A 17,665-nucleotide genomic window follows, 5' to 3' on the forward strand; every position below is an offset into this window, starting at 1 on the left:
ATTTCGCAGAAAACTACAGGTTAATTAATCAGAATGAGATTCAAGATGCTCACTTTTCCTATCATCAGGTTATCATTTTCACATGCGTTGCCTGGCTTTTTGAAGAAAGAAAGTCATTTTCTATTATTAGCGACAAGTTGAGCCATAATAAGTTTGATGCTTGTTGTTTCATTACAAAAATTGTGGTTCAAATACTAAGTCAATATAACGGCCTTACCAGCGTATTTGTATTCTCTGATGGGAGCAGTGCGCAGTTTAAAAATAAGTTTATTTTAACAAGCATACCTTATTTTGTAAGTAAATTTAGCTGCAAATATTTTGAATGGAATTATTTACCACCTCGCATGGAAAAGGCGCAGTGGATGGAATAGATGCTGTTATAAAGAGAAATGTGTGGCAAATAGTAAACGCTAATAATACAATTTTACCAGATGCTTTTTCATTTCATAAATGCGCTTGTAAATATATCGAGGGCATTCATTTATTGTATATATGCGCGGAAGAAACTGAAGATGTTTCTGCTTGCGTGAATGAAAAATGGAAAAATATTCAACCTGCCCCACAAATAAAAAAGAAACACTTTTTTTTCATTCGTCGACAGTCAACATATAAATGCTGCTCGAACGGTATACTCTTTACGAGAAAATATTATAGAGTTTATGTAAATAGGTTCGCGGGTTCGAATCGAGCTCAAGGCCTAACAATAATTTTTTATCATTATTATTGTTATGATACATTTTTTCTTAATTGAAAAAATTTTTAAATTAGAATAGAAGAAAGAAAAAATTTTAGACAACTGCCAAAGCTCGTTGTATAGATCCATTTCGGGAACTGCTAAATTCCTTCATCGGCAACGTTTAGGCGCCGCTGCTGTAACCATTCAGCCACCACAGCGGTTTTTTGTTTTGTCTTCATTAATCCTACTTCTATTCTGGTTCGTGCCAATTGATATTCACACCACTGCGACATCTGTTGCAGAATAGCTGTGAAAATTGGACTTGTTTGTTGGCAATGCTGCCATAGTGTCATATTTTATTAACACTTGTTTTCCCCGTGCTCTGGGATGTATTAACAATTTTTGTTGTTATATCGGCCTACTGATTTTAAGATCGCGGGTTCGAATCGAGCTCAAGGCCTAACAATAATTTTTTATCATTATTATTGTTATGATAAATTTTTTCTTAATTGAAAAAATTTTTAAATTAGAATAGAAGAAAGAAAAAATTTTAGACAACTGCCAAAGCTCGTTGTATAGATCCATTTCGGGAACTGTTAAATTCCTTCATCGGCAACGTTTAGGCGCCGCTGCTATAACCATTCAGCCACCACAGCGGTTTTTTGTTTTGTCTTCATTAATCCTACTTCTATTCTGGTTCGTGCCAATTGATATTCACACCACTGCGACATCTGTTGCAGAATAGCTGTGAAAATTGGACTTGTTTGTTGGCAATGCTGCCATAGTGTCATATTTTATTAACACTTGTTTTCCCCGTGCTCTGGGATGTATTAACAATTTTTGTTGTTATATCGGCCTACTGATTTTAAGATCGCGGGTTCGAATCGAGCTCAAGGCCTAACAATAATTTTTTATCATTATTATTGTTATGATAAATTTTTTCTTAATTGAAAAAATTTTTAAATTAGAATAGAAGAAAGAAAAAATTTTAGACAACTGCCAAAGCTCGTTGTATAGATCCATTTCGGGAACTGCTAAATTCCTTCATCGGCAACGTTTAGGCGCCGCTGCTATAACCATTCAGCCACCACAGCGGTTTTTTGTTTTGTCTTCATTAATCCTACTTCTATTCTGGTTCGTGCCAATTGATATTCACACCACTGCGACATCTGTTGCAGAATAGCTGTGAAAATTGGACTTGTTTGTTGGCAATGCTGCCATAGTGTCATATTTTATTAACACTTGTTTTCCCCGTGCTCTGGGATGTATTAACAATTTTTGTTGTTATATCGGCCTACTGATTTTAAGATCGCGGGTTCGAATCGAGCTCAAGGCCTAACAATAATTTTTTATCATTATTATTGTTATGATAAATTTTTTCTTAATTGGCGTTTAGGCGCCGCTGCTATAACCATTCAGCCACCACAGCGGTTTTTTGTTTTGTCTTCATTAATCCTACTTCTATTCTGGTTCGTGCCAATTGATATTCACACCACTGCGACATCTGTTGCAGAATAGCTGTGAAAATTGGACTTGTTTGTTGGCAATGCTGCCATAGTGTCATATTTTATTAACACTTGTTTTCCCCGTGCTCTGGGATGTATTAACAATTTTTGTTGTTATATCGGCCTACTGATTTTAAGATCGCGGGTTCGAATCGAGCTCAAGGCCTAACAATAATTTTTTATCAGTATTATTGTTATGATAAATTTTTTCTTAATTGAAAAAATTTTTAAATTAGAAAAATTTATTTATGGTGTGAATATCAATTGGCACGAACCAGAATAGAAGTAGGATTAATGAAGACAAAACAAAAAACCGCTGTGGTGGCTGAATGGTTATAGCAGCGGCGCCTAAACGTTGCCGATGAAGGAATTTAGCAGTTCCCGAAATGGATCTATACAACGAGCTTTGGCAGTTGTCTAAAATTTTTTCTTTCTTCTATTCTAATTTAAAAATTTTTTCAATTAAGAAAAAATTTATCATAACAATAATAATGATAAAAAATTATTGTTAGGCCTTGAGCTCGATTCGAACCCGCGATCTTAAAATCAGTAGGCCGATATAACAACAAAAATTGTTAATACATCCCAGAGCACGGGGAAAACAAGTGTTAATAAAATATGACACTATGGCAGCATTGCCAACAAACAAGTCCAATTTTCACAGCTATTCTGCAACAGATGTCGCAGTGGTGTGAATATCAATTGGCACGAACCAGAATAGAAGTAGGATTAATGAAGACAAAACAAAAAACCGCTGTGGTGGCTGAATGGTTATAGCAGCGGCGCCTAAACGTTGCCGATGAAGGAATTTAGCAGTTCCCGAAATGGATCTATACAACGAGCTTTGGCAGTTGTCTAAAATTTTTTCTTTCTTCTATTCTAATTTAAAAATTTTTTCAATTAAGAAAAAATTTATCATAACAATAATAATGATAAAAAATTATTGTTAGGCCTTGAGCTCGATTCGAACCCGCGATCTTAAAATCAGTAGGCCGATATAACAACAAAAATTGTTTATGTAAATATATAACGAATTTATATCAACAAATATGTTATGAATTAGATTTTATTTTCATTGTCATATAGTTTTTTTTAATAAGAATATATTTTTATTTTGTTTCCTAATTAAAGTGTAAATTTCAAACAAAATACATTTTATTACTTATATACGAGAAAAATTTTCGCGTACGTTATTTAGTTTTTTTTTTATATAAAAATATCCAGAGATAATTTCTCTTCAAATATGAAAGGATTGTAAAGGTGCATTATTCAGCTTAGGTTACGAATTTTCAGAGAAAAAAGAACTGGCTTGATTCGCAGATTTTCGCATATATGTATGTGCGCAATATAAGCACTTCCGCTTTTGTCGCGCACGTTATAACCTCATTTTGAACGGATATTTTAGACACCAAAGTTTTCAGGCCGCCCTTTTTTTTTTTCCAAACATACTTCTTTTTAATTGCAACGTAACTGTGTTTTTATTTTCCCAAAAACTAGTTTTATGTGAGATTTATATTACTCCAAAAGCGTATCGACGTCGCATACGGCTGCATGGAAACACCCATATGTATGGAAGGTACTAAAGAGTGGGGCTTTTCGAGATATCGCCAAAAAGGTGGACCAGGGGTGACTCTATAATGTGTTTGTACGATATGGGTATCAAATTAAAGGTATTAATGAGGGTTTTAAAAGGGAATGGTGGTAGTTGTATATGTGAAGGCGTTTTCGAGATATCGACCAAAATGTGGACCAGGGTGACCCAGAACGTCATCTGTCGGGTACCGCTAATTTATTTATATATGTAATACCACGAACAGTATTCCTGCCAAGATTCCAAGGGCTTTTGATTTCGCCCTGCAGAACTTTTTCATTTTCTTCTACTTAATATGGTAAGTGTCACACCCATTTTACAAAGTTTTTTCTAAAGTTAAATTTTGCGTCAATAAACCGATCAAATTACCATGCTTCATTCCTTTTTTCGTATTTGGTATAGAATTATGGCATTTTTTTCAATTTTCGCAATTTTCGATATCGAAAATTGGGCGTGGTCATAGTCGGATTTCGGCCATTTTTTATACCAATACAAAGTGAGTTCAGATAAGTACGTGAACTAAGTTTAGTAAGAATATATCGATTTTTGCTCAAGTTCTCGTGCTAACGGGCGAGCGGAAGGACAGACGGTCGACTGTGTATAAAAACTGGGCGTGGCTTCAACCGATTTCTCCCATTTTCACAGAAAACAGTTATCGTCCTAGATTCTAAGCATCTACCAAATTTCACAAGGATTGGTAAATTTTTGTTCGACTTATGGCATTAAAAGTATCCTAGACAAATTAAATGAAAAAGGGCGGAGCCACGCCCATTTTGAAATTTTCTTTTATTTTTATATTTTGTTGCACCATATGATTACTGGAGTTGAATGTTGACATAATTTACTTATATACTGTAAAGATATTAAATTTTTTGTTAAAATTTGACTTTAAAAAATATTATATTTTTTAAGAGTGCGTGGTCGTTCTCCGATTTTGCTAATTTTTATTAAGCATACATATAATAATAGCAGTAACGTTCCTGCCAAATTTCTTAATGATATCTTCAACGACTGCTAAATTACAGCTTGCAAAACTCTTAAATTACCTTCTTTTAAAAGTGGGCGGTGCCACGCCCACCAAGTTTCATCGCTTTATCCGTCTTTGGTAATGAATTATCGCACTTTTTCGATTTTTCGAAATTTTCGATATCGAAAAAGTGGGCGTGGTTATAGTCCGATATCGCTCATTTTAAATAGCAATCTGAGATGAGTGCCCAGGAACCTGCATACCAAATTTCATCAAGATACCTCAAAATTTACTCAAGTTATTGTGTTAACGGACGGACAAGGCTCAATCAAATTTTTTTTCGAACTGATGATTTTGATATATGGAAGTCTATATCTATCTCGATTCCTTTATACCTGTGCAACCGTTATCCAATCAAAGTTAATATATTCTGTGAGCTCTGCAAACTGAGTATAAAAACGTAATCACCTACGTTACTATGTGCGTGAACATTTTAGAACTTGTTTGAAATTCATACAAAAGACCGGCTACTTTATGTGCATTTATACGTTTCTTTGCCTTTTGTTGTATTATTTAGTTCTTTCATATTATCTTCTTGTCTCACTGCTGTTGTTTGTTTGGTCAAGAAGTCTTGGCAATTAACTGACCAGTTTAAGAGTGACATCGAGCCCGAAATGAAAAAAAACAGATCGCTAAACTCCACCTGAGGCTTCGTCATTGAATAATGCGAAGTAAGATAGGCTATAATAAACTGAAGCAGAAAGATACATATGTATTTATGTACATTAGACTGGGTCGAAAAAAAGTAGCAAAAGTCCACCCCTAAATTTAAAGCTTATTCTGAGAGGATGAGCAAATTGTTTGATGTGTAAACATCTTTGCTCCAGGTATGGGGGAGTCCTGAATATAAGCGTAAGATGTACGTGTAAGCGTAAGCATAAGATTAGTCTTTGTAAGTGGTATCCTATATGGCGGATATAACTCAAGGCAAACATGTCACCTACATATGAATTAAAATTTATTTATTGAATTTTGTGTTTATTTTGGTGCATGCAAGTGCTCGAATAGATGTATACACCGCTGTTTTGGTGGGAATAAAGAGCCAGAGCAAACATGAGCAAAAGCGTATCTACAATAACAAAGCGCGTGCTTAGGTTTATATTGAAATTGTGTTCTTTTAAGGATTTTATTGTTTGTAACATCTTTGTACATTCTTAGAGTGTCTTATATTGAAATTATCCGCATCGAAAAAGATTTTGATTCAGACAAGTCGGTTTGCCTCTTCGTCCGTCGGTTAACATGATAACTTGAACAAAAATTTGAATAATCAAATTTGGTACACTTGCATATCTTGATCCAATAACCATACCTACTTTTTCGATATTCGAAACTTGGAAAAACGCAAAGATTTCAAATCTTATAAAACCGGGCGAGTGTATTGATCTTGTGACGCATAGTAAAAATTAAGTACAGTTTCCAATAATGGGCGTGGTACCATCCACATTAAGTAGAATTAAAAGTTTTTCAACCCATAATTCAAAGGATCTTCAAATCATGTTAAAATTTTGAAAGCTACATATATAAAAATTGGTTGACGACTACCACCAATTTTTAAAAAATACTTTTTAAGAACAAACCTTAACAAAATGTGCTATATATTTATGGTGATATAGTAGTGCAAAGTACGAAAATTAAAAAAAAATTAAATTCGCGTGCCTCAGACCTTTTTGGTAATTTGGAAAGAGCAGTGTTTTATGAATGTTTCTATGTTACACCCCCTTTGTTACACCCTCAATTTACGCCTTGCTTCTTTTAATTTTTCTCTGTAAGGCAGATTCATTTTCACTGAGAAGCTTTTCATGCAGCGCTTGCCAAATTACTTACTAGAGGCGACTTCGCTTAGACAAGCTTTTTCTAATTGAAAAAAAAAAAAAATGTTTGAAACATGAACTCACATTTCAGCTTTCATATTATTAAACGTTCGTGACATTTATCCTTTAATTCCACCTTATTTCGACTTAAAGAGAAATAAGTACTAGAAGGGGTTCCTCAAACGTCTTACGTCTGCGCAGCCAAAAGCGGCCTTAACATAAACCCTAGTAAAAAGAAGGTGAGACTGTTTACTTACAAGAAGAAAATATACACAGTTTCGACTGCCCTCTCTAATGTTTTGATAGGTGTCATAATGGTGAATTCCCCTCAAGAGGAGACAGGAAGGGCAACGGTGAGCAAAGGAAGGTCGCAATTTCACTCCACACCAGTTACTTACTTACTTACTTAATTGGCGCTTAACCGTCTAAAAGGTTATGGCCGTTTCACTCCGCCAACCGGCGCCAATTGGTCACACCAAGGGACTTTAAATCGTTTTCCACCTGGTCCTTCCAACGGAGTGGGGGCCGCCCTCTACCTCTGCTTCCATAGGTGGGTTCCGATAGAAACACTTTCTTGGCCGGATCATCATCTTTCATTCGCATAACATGGCCTAGCCAGCGCAGCCGCTGCGTTTTAATTCGCTGGACTATGTTGATGTCTACGTATAGCTCGTACAGCTCATCATTAAATATTCTTCGATACTCGCCATCGCCAACGCGTAGAGGTCCATAAATCTTTCGAAGAACTTTTCTCTCGAACACTCCCAAAGCCACTTAATATGCTGTTGTCATGGTCCATGCTTCTGCGCCATATAGCAGGATGGGTGCGATAAGTGACTTGTAGAGTATGATTTTCGTTTTCCGAGAGAGGACTTTACTTTTAAATTGCCTACCTAGTCCAAAGTAGCATTTATTGGCAAGATTGATTCTTCGCTGTATTTCAGTGCTGATGTTGTTGCTAGTGTTGATGCTGGTTCCCAAATAAACGAAGTCATTTACTATTTCGAAATTATGGCTGCCAACAGTAGCGTGGTTGCCAAGGCGCGTATGCGCTGACTCTTTGCTGGATGACAGCAGGTACTTCGTTTTGTCCTCATTCACCATCAAACCCATCTTTACCGCTTCTTTTTACAGTTTGGAGTAAGCAGAACTAGCAGCGCGGGTGTTTAGGCCGATGATATCAATGTCATCAGCATATGCCAGTAATTGCACGCTTTTATAGTATATTGTTCCAGTGCGGTTAAGTTCTGCAGCTAGTATCATTTTCTCCGGCATCAAATTAAAGAAATCGCAGGATAGGGGGTTACCCTGTCTGAAACCTCGTTTAGTTTCGAACGGCTCGGAGAGGTCCTTCCCAATTCTGACTGAGCTGATGGTGTTGCTCAACGTCATTTTGCACAGCCGTATAAGTTTTGCGGGGAAACCAAATTCAGACATAGCGGCGTATAGCCAGCACCTTTTCGTGCTGTCGAAGGCGTCTTTAAAGTCGACGAAGAGGTGATGTGTGTCGATTCTCTTTTCACGGGTTTTTTCCAAGATTTGGCGCATTGTGAAAATCTGGTCGATGGTAGATTTACCAGGTCTGAAGCCGCACTGATAAGATCCAATCAGCCGGTTCACGGTGGGCTTCAATATTTCGCACAATACACTTGAAAGGACCTTATATGTGATATTAGCAAGGCTGATTCCACGAGAGTTGGTGCATTTTGCATTATCCCCCTTCTTGTGGACTGGGCAAAGAACACTTAGATTCCAACCGTCGGTCATGCACTCGTCCGCCCATATTTTGCTAAGAAGCTGCTGCATGCGCCTTACCAACTCCTCGCAGCCGTACTTGAATAGCTCCGCAGGCAATGCAATAGCGCCCACGGCCTTGTTGTTTTTCAATCCGGTTATTGCTATTCTAACGTCGAAATAATCGGGCGGGGGGCCATATATTCCATCGTCATCGATTGCGGGATCGGGTTCTTCATCTCTGCGCGGTGAATTGCTGCCTCCATTTAGGAGAGCAGAGAAGTGTTCCCCCCATAATCTAAGCACTCTCTGGACATAAGTTACAAGGTCGCCGTTTTCGGTCCTACAGGAGTTTGCCCCGGTCTTAAAACCTTCCGTCTGTCGCCGTATTTTTTGGTAAAATTTTCGGGCCTTATTCCTGGTGGCTAGCAGCTCAAGCTCCTCGCACTTACGCCTTTCTGCTTCTGCTTTTTTCTTCCTGAAAAGGCGTCTCGCTTCCCTTTTCAACTTACGATAGCGTTCACACACTCCTCTTGTCGCGCTCGCTTTTAACGTAGCCCTGTAGGCAGCGTCTTTTCTTTCAGTTGAAACTTACATCAATCAAAATAAACACACATAGCAGATTAAAGGTGTTAGTAGTCTCCAACTGGCACTCCTCGAACACCTGAAACATAGCCAAGCGAATCTGGCTGAATCACGATAGTAGGAGAACAGAGGGCCTACTAAATAGGACAGGGAATCACTTGGATCACTGCCACAATCAAACTGACAGCTTAGCCTAAATGCTGAAATAATGGGAATCCCTTTTAAAGGCATTTGTAGGAGCTGTGGCGAGGATAATCACTACTTGAGCTCTGATCTTTGGTATCCGGCCGGTGCAGCGACCAACCAACCTCTTTATTAAATTTTGTGAGGGCATACACCTGGTTATGTGATGTTCGACTTCGTCTTACATTCTTTATTCTTTACAGGCACTACTCGTACAATATTATTTGTCTCATTTATAAGGACCACCCTAGTACTTAGGTATACATTTCTATATACGCGCAGTGAATTTGTTTATGCAGTTCACTGTGAAGCTGTTTTAGGAAATAAATCTTACCTAAAACTTGTTTATTTAAATTTATATATTTTGCTTTAGCTTTAATATTTATTGATTCTTAATTAACAGAGATTATATTCTTCTTATTTTTAACACTCAGTTTTTGTTCTTTTTTATTGAATTTTTATATTATGATATTGTTTATGTCTTGTTGTTTAAAAAAACCATTAATTAATTTTTAAGCGCAGGTAATTCATCATGTATGTCTGGTCTATCGCCCTCTCTCTCTCTCTCATTGTATTTTTGGAGCAATTGTAAAACCAGTTCTATACTATGGAGTGCTTATGGTGAAGGGCGTCGAAGAATTAAAGGAGGTATTTAGACAATCAATGCTTAACATAACGGGAGCCCTGAAAACAACCTCGAAGGCTGTGGCATTCTGCAAATTCCACCTATAGAGCTGGTGGCGAAGAACATTGCTTTAACAACTGCAACGAGGCTCAATGTCTCAGGGCTGCTTCAGCGCAGACCATAGGGTCATAGTAGTATAGCGTCATCAAATATTCCCTACCTTCCCTTCGATGGGTCTCTTAGAGAGTCGCATTAGGCGCAAGGCCGCTCAAATGACGAGGCGAAATACGTGTATACCGATGGTTTCAAAGTAATGGAACGATTAGGGTCTGGCCGCCACCGTGGTGTGATGGTAGCGTGCTCCGCCTACCACACTGAAGATCCTGGGTTCACGCCGCGGGCAAAGCAACATCAACATTTTAGAAACAAGTTCAATTAGAAGAAAATTTTTCTAAGCGTGGTCGCCATCGGCAGTGTTTGGCAAGCACTCCGAGTGTATTTCTGCCATGAAAAGCTTCTCATTGAAAACTCACCTGCCTTGCAGATGCCGTTCGGAGTCGGTATAAAAACAAGTAGGTCCGATCCCACCAATTGGTAGAAGGAAAGGAGCACGACGCAAATTGCAAGAAAAGCTCGGCCTAAAATCTCTTCGGAGGTTATTGCGCCTCACATTTTTTTTTTTTTAGGGTCTGCTGTGTGCTGCGAAGATCCAGGCTGCAATGTATCGAAGATAATGTGCAGGTCTTACAACCTTAGAACAACAAAGTTACTTAAAAAGACTGAACTGTAGGCTCATGATGGGTATTCTGACTGGACAAAGCCTTTTGGTGTCACATGTTTTTAAATAAGACCTTGCCAGTGCTAGTAGATGTAGGAAGTGCGGGTTGGGGGAGAAAACGGTCGAGTACCTTTTGTGCGCGTGTCCTGTACTCACAAAGCTAAGACACCAGCTATTAAGAGTAGTACATCAAACGGATTTAAAACCCGCAAATAGCATAGGTCCGAGGAAACTTCTAGTATTTGCCAAGAGAACAGAGTTATTTTATAGCATAGGTCTGGGAGTCTGATAGGGTTTTTATACTCAGTTGAGCAGAGCTCACAGAGTATATTAACTTTGATTGGATAACGGTGGTTGTACAGGTATAAAGGAATCGAGATAGATATAGACTTCCACATATCAAAATCATCAGGATCGAAAAAATATTTGATTGAGCCATGTCCGTCCGTCCGTCCGTTAACACGATAACTTGAGTAAATTTTGAGGTGTCTTGATGAAATTTGGTACGTAGGTTCCTCAACACTCATCTCAGATCGCTATTTAAAATGAACGATATCGGACTATAACCACGCTCACTTTTTCGATATCGAAATTTTCGAAAAACCGAAAAAGTGCGATAATTCATTACCAAAGACGGATAAAGCGATGAAACTTGGTAGGTGAGTTGAACTTATGACGCAGAATAGAAAACTAGTAAAATTTTGGACAATGGGCGTGGCACCGCCCACTTTTAAAAGAAGGTAATTTAAAATTTTGCAAGCTGTAATTTGGCAGTCGTTGAAGATATCATGATGAAATTTGGCAGGAACGTTACTCCTATTACTATATGTATGCTATTAGCAAAATCGGAGAACGACTACGCCCACTTTAAAAAAAATTTTTTTAAGGAAAAATTTTAACAAACAATTTAATATCTTTACAGTATATAAGTAAATTATGTCAACATTCGACTCCAGTAATGATATGGTGCAACAAAATACAAAAATAAAAGAAAATTTCAAAATGGGCGTGGCTCCGTCCTTTTCATTTAATTTGTCTAGGATACTTTTAATGCCATAAGTCGAACAAAAATTTACCAATCCTTGTGAAATTTGGTAGGGGCTTAGATTCTAGGATGATAACTTATTTCTGTGAAAAAGGGCGAAATCGGTTGAAGCTACGCCCAGTTTTTATACACAGTCGACCGTCTGTCCTTCCGCTCGGCCGTTAACACCATAACTTGAGCAAAAATCGATATATCTTTACTAAACTCAGTTCACGTACTTATGAAAAATATACCATAATTCTATACCAAATACGAAAAAAGGGATGAAACATGGTAATTGGATTGGTTTATTGACGCAAAATATAACTTAAAAAAAAAACTTTGTAAAATGGGTGTGACACCTACCATATTAAGTAAAAGGAAATGAAAAAGTTCTGCAGGGCGAAATAGAAAACGCTTGAAATCTTGGCAGGAATACTGTTCGTGGTATTACATATATAAATAAATTAGTGGTACCCGACAGAAGATGTTCTGGGTCACCCTGGTCCACATGTTGGTCGATATCTTGAAAACGCCTTCACATATACAACTACCACCACTCTCTTTTAAAAGCCCCATTTATACCTTTATGGCGATATCTCGAAAAGGCGTCCACCTATAGAACTAAGCCTCAAGCCCTTTTAAAATACCCATTAACACCTTTAATTTGATATCCATATTGTACAAACGCATTCTAGAGTCACCACCTTTATAGGGATATCTCGAAAAGGCGACAACCTATACAACTACCACCACTCCCTTTTAAAACCCTCATTAATACCTTTAATTTGATATCCATATTGTACAAACGCATTCTAGAGTCACCCCTAGTCCACCTTTATGGCGATATCTCGAAAAGGTGACCACCTATACAACTACCACCACTCCCTTTTAAAACCCTCATTAATACCTTTAATTTGATATGCATATTGTACAAACGCATTCTAGAGTCAACCCTGATCCACCTTTATGGCGATATCCCCAAATGGCGTCCACCTATAGAACTATGGCCCACTCCCTCATAAAATACTCTTTAATGCCTTTCATTTGATACACATGTCATACAAACACATTCCAGGGATACCCTCGGTTCATTTTCCTACATGGTTATTTTCACTTATGTTGTTACCATAGCTCTCAAATGAGTATGTAATGTTCGGTTACACTCGAACTTAACCTTCCTTACTTGTTCAGTTTGGTCGTTGTGCAAACTTCTGGTAACTCTATGGATTCATTCAGTCTATGTGAGGTTCTCACGGACCAGCCAGTTGAACCTAACCTGGGTCATCAAAAACGTTAAAATAGAAATTTAATAAAACTCACACAAACGCACACATACAAATTGTTAAGTTTAAATTTAGCCGCAAACCAAATAAACAACAATTTTTATTGCTTAGAAGTTGTCGGGTCGCGTGCACTTAAACATACCCCTTATATATGTACATATGTGTATATATACCCCCTGTACAAAGTCGCACTTATAGTTATACACTTAGTTAAGCTTTGAAGAATGATAAAAAATGAACGTTCGTTAGCTACAACACAAACTAAGCCAGAACTTTATAAGTAACCTCTTTGGAATTTCAGGCGTTTTAAAATTTAAACAAAATTTTTGCTGCATAAATGAAATGTTAACTGATTTTGAAATATGTAAATTAGAAATATGTATCACAAGCCAGCACAGATCTTAATATTTATTTCATCCTCATAGATTTGGTGTAATCGTATAACTTTTTTTAAACAAGTTGTTATTTTTTTTACCTACATACATACATGTATAAAGCTTAATATATATTTATGTATGTATGGTATGTTTACTTCTGTTACGCTATCACTTATATTTCACTACATATTTTACTTAACTTCTTTTTTTAGTTTACAGCACTCGTGTGGCGCTACGTTGCGACTGAGCGCTAGCATGGCATATCCTTAGCTTTTAAAATCAAATGGTGAGAGCTTTTTTGAGTCGCGTGAGCTAGTCAAATAACAGTTGCCGCCACAAAAAGCAGCAACAGTAACAGCCAATGACAAAACATAAAGCTCCCATTACTGATACTTAGCATAGACTTGACTTGACTTGGCGTAAACTTGGCAACTTAGCCACGATTATACTCCACTTGGCGCATACAACCTGGCATCATAATCAGCGTTGAAATTTACTTTTAAATAAATGTCAATTTGTATGACAAAATGTCAAAATGAAATGGAAACAAACAAACGGCATCTCAAAATGTAAACGTCACTTAGAACTTACATAGAAAATCAAAATTCAACAGACTTCTAAGTCAAGTTAAGTGTTGCTAAGTTTTGAGTAATCAGTAACATGCAATGTTCATTTAACAGAACTGTAAGTGACAGTTCGCAAGCCAAGTCAAGTCTATGCTAAGTATCAGTAATGGAGCCTTAACTCATATTAAGCATATACCTGAGAACTGACACTTAAGGGCCCATTACTGATACTTAGCATAGACTTGACTTGACTTGGCGTAAACTTGGCAACTTAGCCACGATTATACTCCACTTAGCGCATACAATCTGGCATCATAATCATAAATGTCAATTTGTATGACAAAATGTCAAATTGAATTGGAAACAAACAAATCGCATCTCAAAATGTAAACGTCACTTAGAACTTACATAGAAAATCAAATTTCAACAGACTTCTAAGTCAAGTAAAGTGTTGCTTCAGTAACATGCAATGTTCATTTAACAGAACTGTAAGTGACAGTTCTCAAGTCAAGTCAAGTCTGTGCTAAGTATCAGTAATGGGCGCTTTAAGGCCGTGACACAATGACATTTTTCATATAGATGCGTTTAACACAAGCTTATGCATTCCAATAACATGGCCACAATCAACCAAGATGTTGCGTTTGTAAATATGAAGGAACTTCAGACTTGGAAATTGAAGTTTATTACGTCGTGCCCATTCACATACAAAATTTCGCGAAGCATTGTTATAAACATTCTCCCCATACAACAAAAAAACTTGCTAATATATTTTGTGTCGTAATCAATTGTTATATTGCCGAATTTAATTGCGAAAAATGTTATACTAGGTACAAACACACACCAAATTGGCAATTTATACCAATTGGGCAATTTATTACGCAATTTATCATATAATAAATTGTAATAATAATCTGCCAATTTAATACTAGGTTCAAACACACACCAAATTGGCAATTTATACTGGTTGGGCAATTTATTACGCAATTTGTCATATAATAAATTGTAATAATAAATTGCCAATTTAAAAAAAATTGCGTAATAAATTGTTTCAACCTGCAAATGCAACATTGTAAAGTGTGTTTATTGAGTATATTTAAACGTCACTTACGCATGGCTGAACTATATGGTTGGCTCATTTCATCAGCTGATTTTATGCCTTTCATTTCACTGGAGTAGGGACTGTCAAAAGAAGATGGCAAAATCAAAATGAAACCAAAACATTGAACACATTTTCTTACAACACACAAAAATTTCAAAGTTTTATGTTTTCATTCCATTCCATTCACCTAAGACCAACAAGCACATTTTGACAGTCTCAACAGAGATATGTTGTTACTGTAGAGATGAGCCAACCAGCTATCAAATTACTATTGTGTAAGCTAAATTCAGTTGTATGAACACCACTCAATTTAAATCGAAATTACCTCAATTTATTTTTCTGTTTGAACATAGTATTAGAAAATTTACCAACCAGTGGGAAAAATAATTTCACTTGCAAAGTGTGCCAACACCCTTAGCCAAAGCAAATGTCAAATTCTTCTCCTTATGATTTTCTTGGAACAAAATTTGGGAGATGACTACTTTTCCGTATCAGATGGCGCCAGTGTCGCTCATTCTACCGTTCTCCATAAAAATACATGCAATCTACTCATAATGCATAAGCTTGTGTTAAGCTCATCTATATGAAAAACTGCTTATGTGACGGAGCTATTAGGGGTCTGTTTAATGAGCTTTGCATGTAAGTACTGTACTGTAAGTTACGCAGTACTTAGATATACAATACTTGACTTCATTTTCTGCGTAAGTTCTATTTCTATTTCTACATTTTTGGATACCATTTATGCTTTTTTTGCTATTTTTTAGGAAAAGTTGGCATTTACGTTTATTTGCATTATTTTTATAATTTGGGAAAAATTAAGTACAATGCAGTTCGTATGTGCTAAGTAAATTATAAAAGCTCCATCACATAAGCAGTTTTTCATAAAGATGCGTTTAATGCAATTTTTTGCAAAATGAGTAGATTGCGCGTATTTTTATGGAGAACGGCAGATCGGGCGACACTGGCGCCATCTGACATGAAAAGTAGTCAACTCCCAGCTTTTTTTGCAAGCAAAGCATAAGAAGAAGAATTCGACATTTGCTTTGGCTAAGGGTGCTTTCACAATTTGCAAGTGAAATTATTTTTCCCACTCGTTGGTACTTTTATAATATTTTTCACCGTTAAAAACTGCAATTTGACAAATTAATACGACACAAAATAGTATGTAAGCATGTTTGTATGTATGTATGTAAGTCTTTATTTGAAAATTTGTTCCTAGCACAACAATTTTGACAAATTATTTAACAGTGCTAGTCATGAATAGCATGAGCTATAAAAATTGAACATTTATAATAATAATAAATTAGATTAATCAAATTAAATTAAATATAACGGACAATAGTGAAATATTTATGTATGTAAATGTAAATCTTAAAACTAAAGAAAAGTAGTTAATAAATATTAAAAGACAGCAGTAGTGATGATAACCTTTGGCTGGTTATAGATTGAATAGTATTTAACAAATAAAGAAGGAAGACACAGAGGAAAGAAGACAAAAGGACTTATAACAGTACTTCGCGAAATTTTGTATTTAATGTTACTGACATGCAAAAGATTGCGTTGAACTCATCTATATGAAAAACTTCATTGTGGCTCGGCCTTAAATGGTCAAAGCTAAGTTGCCAAATCAAACTATTTCAAGTGAAGTCTATGCTAACAGCTGAATTCAGTAAGCCGTCTCTAGTCACTATTAGAGACTATTTGGGGTGAAAATCACTTTTGAGACAATTTGCCATTCTGTAAGCTGTCTCGCGTCTCCAGCCTCACAAAAGCAATCACTAATTTGTGAGCTGGACCGGGGCAGATCACAAACGTGAAAATTTCAGAAAAAGTATGAAAATTATTTGCGAAAAACGCTTTAAATATATTTTTTTTATTCCTCAAATTAAAATAAGCATAGAAAAAATTAAAAAAAAAGAAAATACTTAAAAAAAACATCGAACTCTAATGTTGCGCCGCTGAGATTCGAACCGACACACTTTGGGATTTTCTATAAAAATTGTGAACGGCGTTTTAGAAAGCCCAGCCGCAATATCACCCAACCCAACGTATGTTGACAAAATGGAATGCTATATTATTTGTTCAATGTATGAGTAAATTGTCATTTTGGTGAATTTCGTTGATATGGTGAATTGTTTTTGTGACTTTCGTTTACTGAATACAGAAATCATTTCAAGTCACAAAAATTGCCGCTAAAGGAAAATATCAAATTTAGAGACTTGAGATGAGACTGAATTACAGAATTCAGCCGTAAGTATATGTAATGGAAGCTTAATATACGTAAACAGGTTGCCATATTGGCATATTTGGAACAAATTTGTCCCTTTGATATAGTTTGATCGTTTCTTATGAAAACGATTATGAGTAAAAACTTCAAAAAGCATCGAGTTGCGCGTAACTACACTTTTTCACGTGTAAACATCTTTGCTCATAGTAATGGGGAATCCTGAACGTAAGCGTGAGGTGTAAGTGTAAACGTAGGCGTGTGAGCATACTATAGATACATGTATGAACTATATGGAGTGCAAGAGAATGTGTTGGAGTAGCCGTAGTATATGGTATTAGCGTGGTATAAGAAAGAAGGTAATTACATGGCAGTTGTTGTCGGTCGCCATATTAACTAAATGACAATTGAACAGAGTATGACATTTCGTGCTGCCATCTCAACTAAAAACAATCTTTCTACTTTTTTGGTTTGAAAATTATTGGAAATTTTGTTCCCGCTTAAAATTTCTGACTTTTTTGACATGGAAATCGGGACGAACCACAAGCAGAGTCAACGCCCAGATAGTAGGGAT

The 17,665-nt window shown here is 36.5% G+C and overlaps 1 protein-coding gene across 14 annotated transcripts in view; it reads right to left on the minus strand.

Moving 5' to 3' along the window:
* The window catches only part of Nep1 (Neprilysin 1), a 168,626-nt gene that overhangs the window by 90,154 nt on the left and 60,807 nt on the right, over positions 1 to 17,665 (minus strand). The window contains exon 1 of one of the 14 annotated variants that reach the window (XM_067782797.1): positions 13,358 to 13,434. The exons of 10 other annotated variants lie outside the window; for them this stretch is intronic. The gene's annotated coding sequence lies outside the window, so the exon portion shown is untranslated. Of the gene's footprint in view, positions 1 to 13,312; positions 13,435 to 17,665 lie in introns of those variants that run through there. 3 more of the 14 variants (XM_067782803.1, XM_067782799.1, XM_067782805.1) reach the window with 3 other exon arrangements.

This window comes from Eurosta solidaginis, chromosome 4, assembly GCF_040869045.1.
Source record: "Eurosta solidaginis isolate ZX-2024a chromosome 4, ASM4086904v1, whole genome shotgun sequence".
Lineage (NCBI taxonomy): Eukaryota > Metazoa > Arthropoda > Insecta > Diptera > Tephritidae > Eurosta > Eurosta solidaginis.